Source organism: Petaurus breviceps, unplaced genomic scaffold (assembly GCF_028583685.1).
Source record: "Petaurus breviceps papuanus isolate PSGF00001 unplaced genomic scaffold, PetGlider_PUasm1.0 174, whole genome shotgun sequence".
Classification (NCBI taxonomy): domain Eukaryota; kingdom Metazoa; phylum Chordata; class Mammalia; order Diprotodontia; family Petauridae; genus Petaurus; species Petaurus breviceps.
Window position 1 is genome coordinate 15,346,959 of NW_027185761.1, and position 19,871 is coordinate 15,366,829.

The 19,871-nt window shown below is 40.1% G+C and overlaps 1 protein-coding gene across 1 annotated transcript in view; it reads right to left on the bottom strand.

Annotated features, from left to right (window-relative positions):
* Nucleotides 1–19,231, bottom strand: part of RAB7A (RAB7A, member RAS oncogene family) — a 67,958-nt gene extending 48,727 nt beyond the window's left edge. Inside the window, exon 1 of the mRNA XM_069083797.1 lies at nt 18,997–19,231. The gene's annotated coding sequence lies outside the window, so the exon portion shown is untranslated. The remainder of the gene's footprint in view (nt 1–18,996) is intronic.
* Nucleotides 19,232–19,871: the final 640 nt, after the last annotated feature.

A 19,871-nucleotide genomic window follows, 5' to 3' on the forward strand; every position in this document is an offset into this window, starting at 1 on the left:
GGGGGGGGGGGCGGTACATACAGAGGGTACCATAATGTAGCATGTAGCGCAGGGGATCACCTTCACTACAGTAGCAATCTCAATAGGGCTTATTTTAGAGGAATCTTACACAGTAAGGGGAGGGCTTATTTTTGGGACAGGTCTTATTATCAGGGAAACATGGTATTGGCCAAGTGACCCAAGCAAGTCAAGTAACTTCTCTAAGTCTCAGAGGAGGTGCCACCCTGTACTGGTAAAGGGAACATTCTGCACTAGTGAAATTACAGGCCCCGTCCCTATTCTTCTCAACAGAATCACTCTAAAGAGCTGTTTACATTTTGTCTCCCCCATTAGACTGTAAACTCCCAAAGAGCAGTCTTTTGCCTTTTTTTTAGATTACCAGCACTTAGGTCAGTGCCTGGCACAAAGTAAGCACTTAAATGCATACTGACTGACCAGAAGATAGGAGGAATCGTGGTATAACCACAAGCAGTTTACTACTTCAAGTAGTAAAACTAAAGCTGGAAGAAGCCTTAGATGACTCAGTCTCATTCCACTGGCTATGGGAACAAACAGACCAAAACCGAATAATCATAACACAAATGTATATAGTACTTCAAAACTTGTGATACACTTTTATCTCATAGCAACCCCGGGAGACTGGGAAAAATACCTTTGTCTACATGGTAAGAGATATAAATAAAGTAATATGACTTGCACAGAGCCACAGAGTATCAGAACAAAGACTTGAATCGTGGTCTTTTCTGCCTCCTAGTCCAGTAGTCTTTCTCCTATACTGGCGGCTACAATAGGTAGTCTCTACCTACCATACAATCTCTAGAACACAGAATCTCTAAGCAGGCAATAGAAAATGCAGACCAGGCCTCTCAGGTTCTATCCATTGTCTCTTGCTACAGGGCCAATTACCTGATTTCTTTAACCTCTCATTTCTTAATTTATGAAAAGAGGTCAGAGAGATTTTTCTCATATTTTTCTCCAGTTCTAAACTTACAAGCTTCTTTTAATAGCATGTTCCCCCCCCCAATCAAATTTACTACTACCCTTTTCTATTGATTCATGTGAGAAAACTTCTAAAGTTTTGAATAATAAATTCAAGTTTCAAATCTTCTCCTGACTTTTCATTTCAAAAGCTACCAAACTTAGCTCAGGTCATTACTTCACATCTGGCCAACTGTAACTACCCCACTCCTTAGGCTATTTCTAATCTAGTTTACACAGAGATATCAGGAAAAAAAAATCTTCTATAAATAATCAATCATGTCCTAGGATGAAGAGGGCTAATGCTGGGGTTTATTTGAACCCTTTTGGGTCCTGGATCCCTTTGACAATATGAGTTTCTTTTCAGGATGTTTTTAAGTGAATAAAGTAAAATATATAGGATTGGCAGTTAGGTGGTTACAATGACTAGAACTCTTGGCCTGGAGTCAGGAAGATCTGAGTTCAAATCCAGTCCCAGATTCTTACTAGCTGTGTGACTCTGGGTAAGTCACTTAACGCTGTTTGCCTCAGTTTTCTCATCTGTAAAATGAACTGGAGAAGGAAATGGTGAACCATTCCAGTATCTTTGCCAAGAAAACCCTAAATGGGGGTCAAGGAGAGTCAGATGTGAAGGAAAAATGATTTAACCACCTCTAAATTGGTATAATCTGGTATTCCAATACCCTCCAACAACTCCATCCATTTCCCAAATTTGTCTTCTTCAAATAAACTTGCTTCAATCTCTGTTCAACCCATGCTTCCCACATGGCATACCTTTTTCTTTTCACCAACCATGTTCTTTCCTTCTTTCAAAAAGGGAATCCTTCCAATATACTACTTCCCTGCATCCCCCTTCAACAGTGCAAGTGAACTCCATATGTATTTTGCTCTATACTTAAGTATCCAGACATTATTCATGTTGGTATACCTGTTTCTTCCCTAAAGTATTTGCTCCATGCTTGATAAAAATGTTCAGCTTATCTAAAAACTCTTGTTTAACTCTGCACTCTTGGAGACTCAGAGCAAGTTATCCCTTAACAAGTATAGAGAGTTTTACACAGTGAGTGCTCAATAGTGACTTTTTACAAACACATCACTCTCCTCCAAAGTACCCCAACAGCCTCAATTCTTCAACTTCCACAGTTCCAGTGTCTACTGTGTGCAAAGCAGTGTGTGATACAAAGCAAAACAAAAAGCACAAAACATCACCAACTTTGCCCTTATGGAGCTTACAACCTACTGGAAAACTGCAACATATTTATACATGAGTAAATGTGAGGTAATCCGGGGAGGGAGAGGAACTAGCAAAAATCAGTTTGCTTATGTATATGTGTGTGCATGCATGTATGTATGTATTTGTATGTGTACACAAACATATATACACTACTACAAGCTGCAAGATAAGGCCATTTGGGAAGAATAACTTAACAGGAGAAAAAATGAGTAGTTATATTGTATATATAGGTATAATGTGAAGCAGCTGATGCCTACCAACATTTAAAGAGTACTTGTTTTAAAGTGCTGAGAGCCAAAGAATTTAATCCTCCCAGAAAAACTGAGTGTTTAGAAATCTAGCATCCCTCAGACAGATCAATTTACCAGTATTCCTTTTAAAAAACCCTAAAGATAAAATATGACATAAAGGTTTATTTTTAGTCAATTTAAATTTAAAAGTATAGGTCAATTGGGATGAAGTAGAGCAACAAAATGTTGAAGTTATCATACCTATCAGAGACCTGAGATACATTTAACTTATTTCCCAAACTACATTCCACATAGTATGAATAGAGTCTTAAAGTACATTTTAATGCTAGTGATTTTTCATATATAACTAAAATGTTATATATGAAATTCTATCAGAAATCACCATTGGCATATTTTAAAATGAAATTCTTATTTTGCTCCCAAAACTACTTCATCCTTTCCCAAGATATATGCCCAGACTTTCTTGTTCCCAAACCAGTATTTATGGCTCATGCCAATCAGTGTACTTCAAAAGTATCTACAAAATGTTCCTTGGTGAAATTAATTTGAAAAAACAATGATGTAGTTCCATCCCTTTATTTTTCAGGGGGAAAAATAAAAATTTTTCTTACCTTGGACTTCCTTCTCTTAAAAACAAAAATTTACAGCCTATAAAGTTTTTACTTTTGTTCTTTCAAAAACTGCAAGGTAAAAAAGCAGACAGCAAAGGAAGTATACCTCAAATTCCAAATTTAGTGTTCTAAATATTGCGCTTTAAATATCATTGCTTTCTAAAGTCTCTAAATTCTATTGGCTTCTTAAGTTAACTTCAACAGCATAAACTATGATTGGGATTAAGAGGTAGAATTAAAAAATAAAACATTCAAGCACCTGCCTCTCTGTCTAGTGCTGATGCAATGTTATGAAAATATAAGTCTAGTAAACTGCCTTGATTACTTGTACTTGGTATAAGGTTCTATTCCCCCACCCTAACCCTCTACCTCCCAAAAGAAATCTGCGGCTTTCATGAGCATAATCTCTCTATCAATATAGACAGCAAGCTACCCAATCTTTCCCATCCTGTAAAATGCTTGTCCATGTCATTCCAAATTAAGAATTCCTCTCCCCATCATGGTAGAAGCTCTTTTCTGGGTTTAAACATTTTGCAGGTACAAGCACAGCAGCCTGGATTACTTACTTCAGTTTTCAGTGGTATTATCATGCCAGTTAAGATATTACAAAAATCACTATGAGCACTTAATGACAGGACTCAACAGTCACACTAACTCAATAAGCAAACATACTTAGAAGGCACACACCTATAGGTCAGATCCTATTCACTTAAAGCTTAGTAATTTTATACAGTATCTGGCACAACAAAATTCCAAAATAATTTAAAAACTTGAATAACTATTTAGAATTAGTTGTAAAAAGTCTGATCCACCTCACTAACTTTTGGAGGAATTTATTTACTTAATAATTCTATTTAAGGTACTATACTAGAGCTTTTGAAGACACAAAGACTTTTCGTCAGTAGATAGTAGACAAATGACCACCAAAAGGAGGTAGGAGTATATATGGTCTCCAAAGAGAAAAGTCCCCCAAAGTGGGGGTGAAGGTATGACCACAGGGGAACCAATCAAAGGGTGAGAATACAAGTTATATCCCACTTGCCATAGAACAGTCAATGCCATAGGGACCCCTCATTAATTATCATTCATTTTTCTACTCTATTCCTTCTATCAACTGGTATCCTCTGGCCAAGCAAGTTTCCAACCTGTCTCCCTTTCTGCACTGGAATCACCACCATCAGTAGCCATGCAGGAAAAAATTCTCCCACCTTATACCTCTAGCATACTGGAACCCTGCCCCTATTAACCTCATTAATTTTGTGGGCATCCATCAGCAGGCTCCCATGCAGCAGCAAGTAAGAATTCCTCTCCCTTAAATCCATGCCATCTCCCCACAATGATACCAAACTGATGTTCCTAAAACACAATTCTGTTATTCCTCAAAATGTATGCAGGGTCCATCTCCAATATCAAATCCCAAGTCAGAAAATAGTCTTGAAGAATACCCCACTGTTGTCCCACCAAAAAAGCTATTATGATGATAAAGATGCTAAAGACACAAGCTAATTTCTTTTACAAGCCTTTGTGTTCAGCACTGATGCAATGCTGTGAAAAGATAAGTTTAGCAAACTATCTTGATTACTTGTACTCAGAATAAATTTCTATTCACTTCACTCTCCACTCCCTGAAATAATCCCTTTATCAACATGGATTGCAAGTTATCTATATCTAGCTTTGGGACTCCAAAACATCTACAAGCAAAGCCACAAAGAAAAACATAGCTTGGGTAGAAATTCAAATAGAATTTCTGGAAGAGATGAAGCTAGATTTTTTTTTAAACTTTAAATTTTTAAAAAATAAATGACAAGGGGCGGCTAGGTGGTGCAGTGAGTAAAGCGCTGGCCCGGAGTCAGGAAGACCTGAGTTCGGTTCCGGCCTCAGATACTTAACACCCACACAAAAATACTAGCCTTGTAACCTTGGGCAAGTTACTTAACCCCAATTGCTCTCCAAAAGAAAAAAAATAAGTAAATGCCAAGAGAACCCTTGAGGAAAAAAACTGGAAAAGAAATTAGAGTGGTGAAACAAATAAGAACTGGGAAAGGAATTACTAGCTTGGCAGAAGAGGTACAAAGCCTTACACAAAGAATAACCCCCCTGAAAACTAGAATGGACCAGAAGCTAATGCTTCCATGAAAAATGAATACTAAAACAAAGTCAAGAAACTGAAAAAGTAAGTCTCTCATAGTAAAACAACTGACCTGGAAAACAGATTAAGGAGAGAAAATTTAACAATCACTGGAAAACATGAAAGCCATGACCAAAAAGGGTCTCATCACTATAAGGAATCTTTTTTTTAAATTAAATTTTATGTTTATTTTTATTTTACATCATTCATTTCCACAAGATTTTGAGTTACAGATTTTCTCCCCATCTTTCCCCTACCCACCACTCCAAAACATTCAGATCCCACTGAATACCTCCTCCCCCAATCTGTTCTCTCCTATATCCTCCCCCATTCTTCCTCCGACTTTCCAGTAGGGCAAGATGGATCTCTATACCCCAGTGCCTGGATATCTTATTTCCCAGTTGCATGTAAAAAAAAATTTATATATATATATATAAAATTTTTTTAACATTTGATTTTAAAACTTTGAATTCCAGATTCTTTCCTTCCTCCCTTGTCACCCACCCTTACTGGGAAGATAGGCAATTCAGTATAGGTTGTACACTTGTATATGTATAGCTATGCAAAACATTTCCATAGTGGATATATTGTGAAAGACTGACTGTATTTCCCTCCATCCTATACTGCCCCCCACTTGTTCTATTTTCTACTTTCACCCTGTCCCTTTTCAAAAGGGTGTGCTTCTAACTTCCCTCCCCCCCAATCTGCCCTCCCCTCTCATCCCCTTCCCCCCTACTCTCCTGTAGGGCGAGATACTATTTAGTGTGTATGTCATTCCCATCCTAAGCCAAATTCAATGAGAGTAAGGTTGACCCATTCCCTTTTGCGAACTGTTCTTCCCCTCCTTTGTACCAGTTTTTCCTTGCCTCTTCTATATGAGATAATTTACCCCATTCTGTCTTTCCCCATCTCCTCTCATTATATTCCTCTCTCACCTCTCAATTTCACCTTTTAAGAATCATCCCTTCCTATTCAGTTGGTCCTGTGTCCTCTATGTATACCTATACACACACACATATATATATACACTCACATGTGTATTCATATGTCCATATACCCTCCTATATAGACATATATGTATGTATACATACATACACACACATTTCTATTCCCTTCAACTATTCTCATACTGAGAAAAGTTTCATAAGTAACAATTATCGTTTTTCCATGTAGGAATGTAAATAGTTCAACTCTGATAAGTTCCTTATGATTTCTTTCCCTGTTTACCTTCTCATGCTTCTCTTGCTTCTTGTATCTGAATGTCAAATTTTCTATTCAACTCTGGTTTTTTCATCAAGAATGCTCGAAAGTCCTCTATTCCACTGAATGACCATATTTTCCTCTAAAACATTATGCTCAGTTTTGCTGGGTAGGTGATTCTTGGTATTAATCCCAGTTTCTTTGACCTCCAGAATATCATATTCCAAGCCCTTCTATCCCTTAATGTAGAAGCTGCCAGGTCCTGTGTTATCCTGATTGTGTTTCCACAGTATTCAAATTGTTTCTTCCTGGCTGCTTGTAATATTTTCTCCTTGATCTGGGAACTCTGGAACCTGGCTGTGATATTCCTAGGAGTTTTTTTTTTTTTTAAGCAATTGGGGTTAAGTAACTTGCTCAAGGTTACACAGCCAGTTATTTCTGGGTGTGGTGCTAAGTATCTGAGCCCAGATTTGGTCCCCAAGTCATCCCGACACTGGGGCTGGTGCTCTTACTCGCTGTGCTACCTGGCCGCCTCAAGGATTTTTCTTTTAGGGATCTTTTCCAAGAGGTTATTGGTGGATTCTTTCAACCTCTATTTTGCCTTTTGGTTTTAAAACATCAGGGCAATTTTCCTTGAGAATTTCTTGGAGGATGATTTCTAGGTTCTTTCTTTGATCATGGCTTTCAGGTAGTCCAATGATTTTAAAATTATCTCTCCTGAATCTATTTTCCAGGTCAGTGGTTTTTCCAAAGAGATATTTCACATTGCCTTCTATTTTTCCATTTGTTTGGATCTCTTTAATAGTATCTTGATTTCTCATAAAGTCACTAGCTTTCAATTGCTCCAGTCTAATTCTGAAGGAATTATTCTCTTCACTGAGCTTTTGAGATTCTTTTTCCATCAGGCAAATTTGGCTTTTTATAGCATTCTTCTCCTCATTGGCTTTTTGAGCCTCTTTTGCCATTTGAGTTAGTTTATTTTTTAAGGTGTTATTTTCTTCAGTCAGGTTGTTGACTCTCTTTTCATGATTTTCTTGCATCATTCTCATTTCTCTTCCCAATTTTTCTTCCACTTCTCTTACTTGATTTTCAAAATCCTTCTTGAGCTCCTCCATGGCCTGTAAGCAATTCATAGTTTTCTTGGAAGCTTTTGGTGCAGCCATTCTGACTTTGTTGTCTTCCTCCTGTCCCATGCTTTGATCCTTTTTGTCCCCCAAAAAGGAATTTAAGATTTGATTGCTGTGCTTGCTTTGCTTCCTCTGCTTACTCATGTTGCCACTCAATTACTTGACTTTTGAGCTTTTTGCCACAGTAGAACTCTGCTTCCAGAGAGGAGAGCTTTGTCCCAAATCCTGGTGTTTTTGTAGCTGCTGGAGCTATTAGCTGGTTGCCCTCTCTGAAGCCTCCACAGGCTCTGGCTCACTGGTCACACACCTCAGGACCTCCACCCAAGATAGTGATCCAGATCCAAGCAAGAGTGATTACCCCTCAGAATGGTTGTTGGTGTCCCTAAGATCTGTAGGCCAAGTATTCTGAAGTAGCCATGCCATGGTGGCTGCAGGGCCACCATGCCTCCACCACTTCTCACCCCAGGGGGCAGGGGCCAGACCGCACTCCCCCCCCCCCCCCCCCCCCCCCCCCCCCCGGGGGGGGGGGGCCAGCCCCGCCCCCCCCCCCCCCCCCCCCGCAGTGCTAAGAGAGGTGGCAATAGTGAGAGATGGGTGGAATAGTGAGGAGAATTTTTGCAGACTGAAAATAAAATTTAAAAAAAGAATCATTAAACTTTGAGAACAAGAAATGTGAAGAATTTAGAGAACTATGGGAAATGCTTGCCGAAACTAATATGGAATCAGGAAACTACAAAAGCTATAGCATGAACAAAAAGAACAATACAACAAAACTGAACCGTGTAAAAGAGTCGAAAAAATGAACCTATCTCCCTTCATTACAAAAAGGGGGAGACTAGGGGTATGAAATATTACATATACTGTTGTGCTCTGTCACTGCACTGATTTTGCTGAGCTGTCTTTTTAAGAAATGGTAAAAAGCATGAATTGCTAAATGAATGCAAAAAAACAAAAGGCAATTAAAAAAGCAAGTCTGTATTGCCGTTCAATATTAAGTACCTAACAAAACAAAACATTTTATAAACAGGGGGAAAAAACTTTAAGCAAAATGGACCAATCACTACTATGGTTACTACCAGGTTTCTACTCTGTAGAATGCTAAATGTTCCCCACGTCAGCAGTCCTTGATGAATTTGTCATCTGCCCAGAATGAATTACCTCCTTAGGTCCTGAAAGAACTGGCAGTTGAGAATGGAAAAGTGAAGTACCACAAAGACTGCAGGAGGACAAATGTCCTGACCTTAAAAAGTGGGGGTGGGGACTGCACATTTTGGACCAGTGAGCTTGACTTCATTTCCTGGGAAAATTCTAGAAAGAATCATTAATGAGCTGGTTGATAAATATCTAGAAAAGGAAACTAGTAATTATAAAGAACCAGAATGGCTTTATCAAAAACAAGTCAGTTTGACTAACCTCAAATTCCTTTGATAGGACTGTTATTCAGTTGTGTCCAACTCTTCTTCATACAATTTGGAGTTTTATTGGCAAAGACGCTGGGGTGGTTTGCCATTTCCTTCTCTAGCTCATTTTAAAGATGAGGAAACTGAGGCTGTTGACTTTGCACAGCTTTCCCTCACTTAAATCCAGTTCACTTGCAATTCAAGGCATCACCTTCCTGATGACATGGCCCTCTTTGAGAAAGGACAAACAACAATACCACCGCTTTTCCTATCACTTCATAATAGCATTATTAATTACTTTATTTTACTTTTCCTCCTCCTAATATTGAGCAGGTAGGTGCTGCCATAGATAAAGTACCAGGTCTGAAGTTAGGAAGACTCATCTTTCTGAATTCAAATCTGGCTTCAGACACTTACAAGCAAAAAGTCAAGATCTCCAAACAAAGTTAGTACTTCAACTACTACACTGCCCCTTCTAAAACATCATTTTACATGTTTCCCTGATTAAAAGCTTTCTGTGTTTCCTAGTACCTACTGAATAAGATATGCTCTTCCTCCTCTAGGAACTCAACCATTCTAGGATCCCAATATACCTTTCTCTCACTTTTACTGCTTGAAAAAAACTAAAACTAAACTCATTAGTTTTAACTTGGCTCTCTCATCCTCCTTTGTTTCTGCTTTTAACTGAAATCTTACAGGGATGGCTAGGTGGTGCAATGAATAGAGCACCTGCCCTGGAGCCAGGAGGACCTGATGTCAAATCTGACCTCAGACACTTAACATTTACTAATCATGTGACCTTGGGCAAGTCACTTAACCCCAATTACCCCTATGAAAAGACAAAAAAAAAAGAAAAATCTTACACACACACACACACACACACACACAATCAGTTCTTCTTATAAATCCTACCATTCTTTGATACCCAGCTCAAATATTACCTCCTTCATTCGGCTGTCCCCTATTAGTCTGGTGAAAGGTCATCTGACATCTTAATTCCTACAGCATTTCCCAAACTGATAAATGGTTAAAGGATATGAACAAGACAACATTCAAAGGAAGAAATCCAAGCTATCAAGTCGCACAAAAAAACTGCTCTAAATCACTAATAATTAATTGGAAAAATGCAAATTAAAAAGTAATTATGAGGTTTTACCTCTGACTGCTAAGAAAAGTTGACAAAAATGGGAAATGACCAATGTTGGAGAGACTATAGGAAAAAAAACACATTGATGTACTGTTGGTGAAGCTATAAACTGGTTCAGTCAGTCTAGAAAGCAATTTAGAACCATGTCTAAAAAGTCATTCAACTCTATATATTTTTTAATCCAACAACTTCTAGGTCTGCTCTGAGAGAGCAAGGAAAGAGGACCCATATGTACAAAAAATATTTACAGCACCTCCTTTTGTAGCAGCAAAAAAACTAGAAACTAAGGGGATATCTAAGCAAATTATGGTATAGGAATGTAAGAAAATCCTACTCTGTCATAAGAAAAATGGAGGGGACAGTTCCAGTGTAACTCAGGAAGACTTAGATGAATTGATTCAAAGTGAAGTAATCACAACAATTTATAGAATAACAACATTGTAAAAAAAAAAAAAAAGCAACCAACCATGATTCCAGAGAACTGCTAATAAAACTATATGCTACCTACCTCCTTCTGATAGAGATATGACAGAATAAGGGGCTTAATGAGACATTTTTTTGGATACAGTCAACATGCAAATTTGTTTTGCTTGATCATACATTTCTGTTACAAGACTTTTTCTTTCCATGGTGAGAGGGTGGGGAAAGAAAAAAATCAATATATTTTTTAAATTTTAAAAATTCCTACAGCATTTAATTTGTGACACATATGTTTAACTATCTTTCAGTGTAGTAAGGTAATATTTCCTTTACTCTAGTAAAGAATATAAACTCCCAGAGAAAAAACATCTTCATTCCCCATCTCACAATCCTCAAGGAGACACTCTTTTTCAATTCCTCTCTGAAAAGCTTAAAATCTCTTGGCTACCTATCCACACAGTAACAAAAATCACAAACATATACTGTGTAGAAATTTACTCTGCAGGATGAGAACATTATACATTTATTCAATAGAGACAATGTAAGAAATGTCATATGTAACCTATACAGTAGTTTGTTAGAGGCAAAAGTTGCCACTACTACCAACTGCAGTCAAAATGCTACATCATTTTTAACAAGTAATTCTAACAATATGGGGACTATTTTTACCTGGTTAAAGTGAAGTATACTGAATGCTGCTGGTACTATCTACTACTATGTTAGATTCACACCTCAGAGATATTACAATCCAGTATCTGAGCTAATTCTACCAGCAGGAACAGATCCAAATTATTGATAGAAAAATAAACTCACGGTAAGATTAAATAATTTTTACCTGATACTTGCATTAATATAATGCTGCTGAAACTTCTTTCAAACCTGCTCTGAATGGGCAAGGAGAAGATAAGATCAAATCTAGAAATGGAATGTTTTTAAAATACAGTTTTTCAACAACAAAATGCAATTTATTAAGCACCAGCAACATGCCAGCTAGTATGCTAAGGTAGCGGGGATAAAAGACTGCAAAGCAGTCCCTATCCTCAAGGAGAACACTAACACAACAGGAAATACTGGAGGCAGATAGGAGGCAGAGTATAAAGTTCTAGGCCTAGGATCAGGAAGACTAGATTTCAAATTTGATTCCAGACATACTAGCTGTGTGACTGAACAAGGCACTTAACCTCTGTTTGTCTCAATTTCCTCATCTGTAAAAGGGGGATAATAAGGGCACTGACCTCAAAGGGATGTTATGAGGATCACTGCTAGGCATATAGTAAGTACTACATAAAACTTAGCTGTTATTATTATTATTAAATAATATGGTAATCTAGTGAAGGCACTCCTAGTTGGACAATATGGAAAGGCCTCAGGGAGGAGGTTAGGACCTGAGGCTTGAACTAAATTTTAAAGGATGCTAGAGGTCCACAATGCCGACCGGAGGGACCATTTGTGCAAAGACACAAAAAAAGGAGAAACAATGTCATGGATGGAGAACAGCAAACAGGTCCATTTGGCAGGAGCCTAAGTCACTGAGGAGACACTATTGACATCCAACAGAAGAGTCTGTAGTTCACCCTGGGGGCAAGAGGGAGATACTGGAATCTTTATTTGGGAGAGGGGGTGAGCTTTACATAAAACAACAAGTTGTTTTGGACTTGCTGAGTTCCAAATGTCTATGGGATGTTTACTTGAAAGTTGCATCAACCACCTATGGGACACTTTCCCCTAGACATCCTGTGGACACCTCAAACCCCTCATGTCCAAAACAAAACCCTTTATCTTCCCCTTCTTCTGAATTTTCTCTCATCCTTCTAGTCACCCAGGTTGAAACCTCCAAATCATCCTCAGCTCTTCCCTCCCACATCCTGTCAATTATTCCATCCACACAATCTCTGGCATCAATTCCCTTCTCCACTTACAGAGCCAGAGTCTAGGTCCATATAACCTATTAGTAGAACTATTAAAAATAGCCTCCTATTCTGGGAGGCTCCAGTCTATCCTCCATACAGCAGTCAAAGTAATATGCCTAAAGGGTCTGATCATATAACTCCTGCTCAAAAAACTTTGTGGATCTCTCTTGCCTTAGATAAAACACAAATCCTTATTTGATATTTAAAGCCCTACACAATCCAATCCTAGACTATCTTTCCAATATATTGTGCATCACTCCCCTTTACCACACTACATATTAATATAGTATATATATATATAATACAGTATATATATCTATAATAATAGACAGGATTTATGCTTGCAATGTGTTTTAAACGCTATCTTACTTGCTCCTTACAACAACTCTCTGGGGCGGATACAACAGCATCTCTCATTTGAGAGATGAAGCTGAGAAGAGGACTACTTGCCCAGGGTCACATAGCTAGGCAGTATCTGAGGCAAGATTTGAACCCAGGTCTTCCTGATTGCGAGTCCAGCACTATCTACTGCACCATCTAACTACCTTGACCAACTTGATGTATCCTCACATACAGCATTCCATTAATTTTCTCCAGGCCTCTCTACACAGGCATGAAACATAATCCCTCCTCATTTCCACCTCGAAGTTCAACTCAAGTTTGAGGCCCTTCCTGCTTCTCCTAGGTACCAGTGCTCCCCCATTATATAACTTTACTGATATGTGTACATGTCATCCCCATCTAGTATCCTCCCCCTCCCCCCCCCAATTAGAATATAAGCACCTTGTGGCCAGGAACCAAAGTCCAGATCAGTATCCGGTACATAGGTGGTATAGCTGATACCATACCAAGACTGAAGTTAAGAAGACTCATCTTTCTGAGTTCAAATCTGACCTCAGATGCTTACTAGCTGTGTGACCCTGGGCAGGTCACTAAGAAAACCCCAAATGGGATCACTAAGATAGTAGGAGTTTAATATTTGTTTGTTGACTGACAAGGAACTGGAGCTCAGGAAAGGTACAAAGACATGACATACAGATCAGTCATCTGCACGTAGGTGATAACTGAACCCACAGGCTCAGTCAGTGAATATAGAGAGCAAAAGAACAGAATTTTGAGGTCCATCTAGTTACTTGATGATGGAGAGGGAAGCTGAGATAGATGGCCCAATAAAGGAGACTGAGCAGCACAGTGGCCAAACAGGTAGAAGAACCCAGAGAATAGTGTCAAGAAATGAAAATGAAGAAATCTAAAAAAAAAAAAGACAAGAACATCTGGGAAGGGATGATGTTAAACAAATGCAGAAAGATAAAAGGATGGGTAATTAGAAAAGCTACTGGATTTACTCATCAGATTGAGATTGGCAAATTTACTTTAATTATTTATTTGACATGTTTAAGAATAATGAACACTTATGTTGGGTCTGGGGGTGGAAATGAAGAGCATTTCTTGTTCAACGCCATCCATCTCAAACCATCAGTACAACCCATTTCTATAATTTTCACTACACTGATTATATTCTCATAGGTGTTACCTTATATATGTTTTTTGATATTTTGCATGTGTGTGTGTGTGTCTTGCTCCCTAGACGGGCTGCAGGCTCTGAGTCACCCTTCCTCAGCACCAAGCAATATGAAGTTTCAGCACACTGACAGTACCCAGCTCTCCTTCCCAGTTTCTCCTTCACTGACCCGCATTCACAGAAAGGTGGCTGCATTTGAACAAAGGTCTGCAGCAGCAGCAGCAGCAGAGCCCAAGGGGGCTCTCTGGAACAGATCACTGAGCCCTGGGGCAGATTAGTTCCTCCCTCTGGTTTGGCAGAGCTGTTTCCCACTGGAAAAGAGAGACTAGAAGTGAGGAAACACAGCTGAGCACTGTGACTAATCCTCAAGACTGTAAGAAGCTTCCAGTCTACTAAAGGATAGAAACAAAAACTAAAATGGACACAAATAGCAGAGTCTGAATAGAAAGGACAATATGAGGGCAGTATGAAACAGCTGAGAATTATGGCCCTGAAATCGGAAAACGCAAGTTTGAATCCTACCTTAGAGACTTGATAGCTATAGAACTCTCTTATCTACTGGACAAATCCCTCAAACTCAGACCTTCAGTTTCCTCATCTGCAAAGGGAGAACACTTAACAGGACTGCCGAGGAAAGCATTTTTACTAACTGTAAGGTATTATACAAGTAAGAGTTATTAACAGTTTCCATAATGATTCTCTTGAAAACCTTAAAGGCACAAAGACAGTTGATCTCTTCCATCCTTATAAACTATGTAATGGTATTTAATCAAAGATCAGCCTGATACAGATACATCTGCAGTTAGTAGTTCAACAGCTATAAGGGTAGTTACTACGATGAAACCAATGCCCTACTCATGTTTGTAACAGGTTGTTTTTCTCGTGTTCTCAATTGTAGGCCCAGAAGGAGGAATTCAGAGTGAGAGGGTAAGAAGGTGGTTTTTGGCTAACTGAAAATAATATTTTTTTAAAAACCAACAAAGCAATTAGGACAATAAAAAAAGAAGGGAGGGAGAGACACACCTTTAGTAGACATAATAGCACTAACACAAGCTAGGCCATATGCAATTTACTCATTAAACTGGAGAATTCCTAAAGTGGACATTAGTTTTCACACTGTTAACACAATTTTGCTGTGTCCATGGAACTCATACTGCTTGGCACTATCTAAAGTGGGAAGCAGAATCAGTTAGATTGATCTCCACAGCACTGGTGACATCACTAAAAAAAAAAAATAGAACACAGCAGAGGTTCCTCTGTCCTCTTGCATAAAGTAAAGAATCTGCAATAAAGTAAGCAAGGAAGGGCTGAAACAAAACTTTCAAACTATCTCTCAAAATGAAATATTTTGAAAACAGCTATTCTTAAAAGCTGTTTTTGAAAACTGCAGCCCAGAATTGTAACTGATTTCAAATTTAAATATATCTTTGTAAGGAGTAAAAAAGGTCTAAACTCAACAAACATTTCTTCGACCTGTTCAAATCTATCTGACGTACCACTCACCTCTGATTTGTAGCTGATACAACAAACCACCATTACACTTCAGAGAATTTCAAGAGGCAGAATCACACTAGTTTCCCTATGTTCAGTATAAAAAGTGGGAAGAAAACCATGGCAAGAGTGAAAATGTGGGGGCAGGTAATTCTGAGATTAACACATTGCAAAATGTTACTGCAGCAAACTGCAGATGGAACAGCAAAGAAATCTATTTAAAGGGGAATTAATAGATAGTAGTTGGATAACCCAAAAACTACAACTGAGAATTCAATAACAATGTTATATATGAGATAAGAGGCAACAGTAAAAGAGTATGCTTTGGAATACAGGGTGTGAGAAGAAAAGAGAAGCAAGCACTTATTTCTATCCCCTAAATCCTTCTTCAGAAGATGACATCAGTGCCAAGTGAGCCATTGTTTAGCCTTAATAAGGAGGAAGCCTCCTCCTAGTTTCCATTCCCAGCCCTTGGCTCCTTAGTTTGCTATCTACTAAAATCTGTCATAGATCATGTTTAAATTACTTTAGATTGTGGACTAATACTGGGCTCATTAGCAAAGAGATGGACAGTTTTCAGGAGGTACAAAGGACAAACTTCAGGTAAAATCACTGTTGAGACCTCAGTTGTATTTTGCATTAATTTACTTGCACAAGATACAGTAAATGTAGATCATACCCACAAACTAATTCACAGTGCTTCCTTCAAGATTTGGTTCAAGCTCAAGTAAAACCCTCAAGCTATAATAAATGGCTGGGTTGGGAGAAGAGGGTGTGAGAGGGCATTCATTTATTTATTTGTATTTTTATTGCTCCAACATAGTGGGCAATTCTGATTCAAAATCACATATGCCATAAGATCGAGGGGTTTTGTGATCATAGGGCTTCTAACCAAAGACAAAGTTAGCCCCAAAAAGCATCACTGTTTGGAGGCTGCTTCAGATCTAAGTGTTCCTTCACTAAGTAATTGCAAACAATCATATGAGATAAAAACAGTGTCAAAATACTGCTCTTCTGAAACATCAATGTCCTTCTGATCCACACAGTCTTACTATAAACCCCTCAACAAAAATCCTTGTTTGGACTAAGAAAAAGGAATGAGAATTGTAGGCATTTCACATGGGCAACATGTTAACAAAGATATGCTGAATGTAGCTGAAAGGATGTGTTTCAAGTGTGCAAACTCCTCAATCACCACTCCAGCCAAAGAAATCAAGAATCTAGTCTATACCCAGTGTGACTGTTTCAAATTTTTCACAGTAAATACATTTCAATAAGTCATTAACACCTGCAGATCAGTAGAAAACAGACATAAGGAACTTATGATTAAAAAAAGCACCACTAAAGCAACAAGGACAAGGAATAATAGTTAATCCTTCAAATTAAAGATATGCTTTAAGGAAAAACTGAAGCCCTAATGGTAACTTGTCACAGAGGTATATTGGCAATATTAACTAGTTTCCCTCAAAATTCAACCTAAATAGACATTTCCCTAACCCATCAAATTCCAAATATAACCTAAATTGGCATGTGTCAATTTTGTAATCTGGGTTGACATAAATAAGAAAAAGAATGTAATAGTTATTCTCCAGCTACGTCTTCATGTTCCCCTTCAAAGAATAACAGTCTGTATGTTTCCAAAGTTTCATCATTCCACAGAATGTTCCTATGATATCCAAATTTATTCCAAATTCTTGCCAAAAAAAAAAAAAGCCATTTTTAATCTGGAGAAAAGTATCTGATAGTAATCCCACTGTAAATCCAAGGAAGACTAAAAAGAGTACTTCACAATGAAAATCAACAAAAAGCTGGAATTACTATTTAAGGTTAAGTTCTTTCCCACATTTCTCTTTGCTTCTGCTTTCATCTGGAATCCCCAACCAAAAAACAAAACAACAACAAAAAAACTCTACTTATAAGCCATTCTTTAAAGCCAAATATACACACATATATGTGTACACATGTACACACATGGTGGCTTTTACTATTAGGCAGCTTTAAAGATAACATTCTCTAGGGAAGAACCATTCAAATTCAAATTATTCTAGCCTCGATACAAGTTTCATTTCACTCATCAAGAAATATCTGAACACACACTATGGGCAAGTTTACCCTACTTAACACCATGTTCCCATGCTGCACATCTGGAAAGACTTCTGTTCTCTAAAAAGAATAACACTCTGGACAGACTTTATTAATCCATGGATGACACAAGTCATGTGTTTAAATCAGCTGCTAATGTCACAAGGAGTGGACAGTACTTATTCTTTCAGTATCCAAGGAGAAGATAATGATGCTTTAAAAGGGAGTATGAACATTCAAATACACTAGTTCTTCACTTATTTCACTCTATTTTGTTAAAAATTCAAATTATAGTAATAGAAACAAGCAGGTCAACTTCCCAGTCTCAGTTTGTTCTTTAAGAAAAGTAAGTTATCCTGACAACACTCAAGTGCTCCTAAGTTACTGGCACTATACAAGAGTGTACTTGAAGTAGCAACTGCCAGTTGAATTACTGACTTTAGCAAAGAACTGTTCCTTGCTGTTGAAGCAGCGCTATAAAACTCTGCCAAAAACAATTATCAGACAGCCCAAGAAAAGTCACTGCAAGTTTCAGGATTCCGTTCAAAATGTATATTTAACCCTACTAAACATAACTCAGTAGGATAACCAGAGAAAGCTACTGGGCAAGATCTAAATTTAATTCCTCCCCCCTCCCCCATAAAGTTCTAGAACTACACCCCACAAAGCAGCCACGATTTGTTAACACATGTGGCTCACAAAAAGCCCTCTGTCTCCCATGGCCTGAAGGGTCTCACATGTACACAACACGAAGGAAAAGCACACTGGCCACATGACTTTGACTGATTCAGCTTGACTCAGGTGTTCTGGGGAAGCCTCTCCCAAACAAAAGGATCGAGTTTAATAACTTAATGGGCTTGCAGCCTGGACACTCGTGACAGATCCCCGCACACTCGCCTGCGCCCGGAGAAACTGTCACCGAGAACTGCTATCTTGTAGTCTTTATCACCGCACACATGAGCTGCTCGTCGCCGGTGAGGAGCCACCAACGCTAATTTCATCATTGCACAAGGCCGACATCCTTCCAGACCTGACCTCGGCGGCCGCCCGGCTTCAGGGACGTTCCCCGAGCGGCCGCTGCGGCCCCGAAGGCCGGCTGGACGGACGCCCCTTCCTCCCCACTTCCCGGCACCAGGCGCCTAGTAAACAAGTCCGCGACAGCTGACCGCCCCGGCCCCCATCCCGCGGCCCCGGGCGGCCCTCGAGGGAGAGAAGGGCGAGCCCCAGCCCCCGGCGACGTGCCCGGCCGTGTCCCACTGCCTTTGACCGGCTCCGGGCTCCCGACCGACGCTCGGACCCCTCCCTCGCGGCCCCAAGACCTCCCGCTTCATTGCCTTGGGGCGGGGGTCCCGGGCGGCGCGAATCCCGGCCCCGGGGTCCGGACCCTCGTTAGGCCCCGGCCCTGAGGGACTGGGGAGGCGGAGGGGGAAGGGCGGAGGGGGCCCGGGGGCGGGCGGACGGACAGACGGAGGGGGCAGCTGGGCCCGCGGCTCACCGCAGGCAAGAGGGCGGGCGGCTCCTCCGGGGTCTCGGGAGCGATGCCGGATGCGTCTCGAGGGCTCGGCGAGCAGGGCAGCAGAGGAGGGGACGCTCCAAGTCCGCTTGACGAGGTTCCCTTCTCCTTCACCTCCTCCTCCTTCCACCACCGTCGCCGTCGCCGCCTCGGGCTTTATGGCCAACACTAGGGTTCCCCTCTCACTTCCGCCACCGCCGCCGCCCCGAGCGGAAGTGCCTGTCACGAGACCTCCGACGCCAGGGCCCGCCCCGTACGTCCGCACGCCTGACACGGGCCGAGCCCGGCCGCGCTGAGGTCACGTGTGACAAGATGGCGGCCCCCACTCTGAGAGGCCTCCGCGCTAAGGGCGGTGCCATGTTGGACCCCAAGCTGACCTTCTGGGCTCTCCACCCGAGAGAGACAGGAAGAGAGAGAGAGAGAGAGAGAGAAAAAGGAAGCAATGACAGCTTCTCCTTGCGTTTCTTAGTGCTTTGGCGTCCCCACCGCCACAACAGAGTCCTAGGGTTCCATGCACGCACTTCGTCCAACGAGGCTTTATTAAGCACCTACTGAATGCCAGGTGCTGGAGAAGTTTCATGGGCAAGCCATGAGGTTCAAAAAGACTTTAGTGTTAAAGCAATGTGAACGCATGAAAAAACATTTGTTTAGTACTATTACATTTAAAGCACAGGGCATGCACACAGAAAAATAAGGCGATTCCTGCCTTCAAGGAACTTACGTTCTAAGGAAATCCAATCCCTCCTTTTCCGGAGGTCCATGAGCTTGAATAGGGGGAGGGATGATTATACCTCCGTTTCCACTGAGCTCTAACTGAAAAATTCACTATTGTGAAGCCTGCCAAAGAGAGGGTCTAT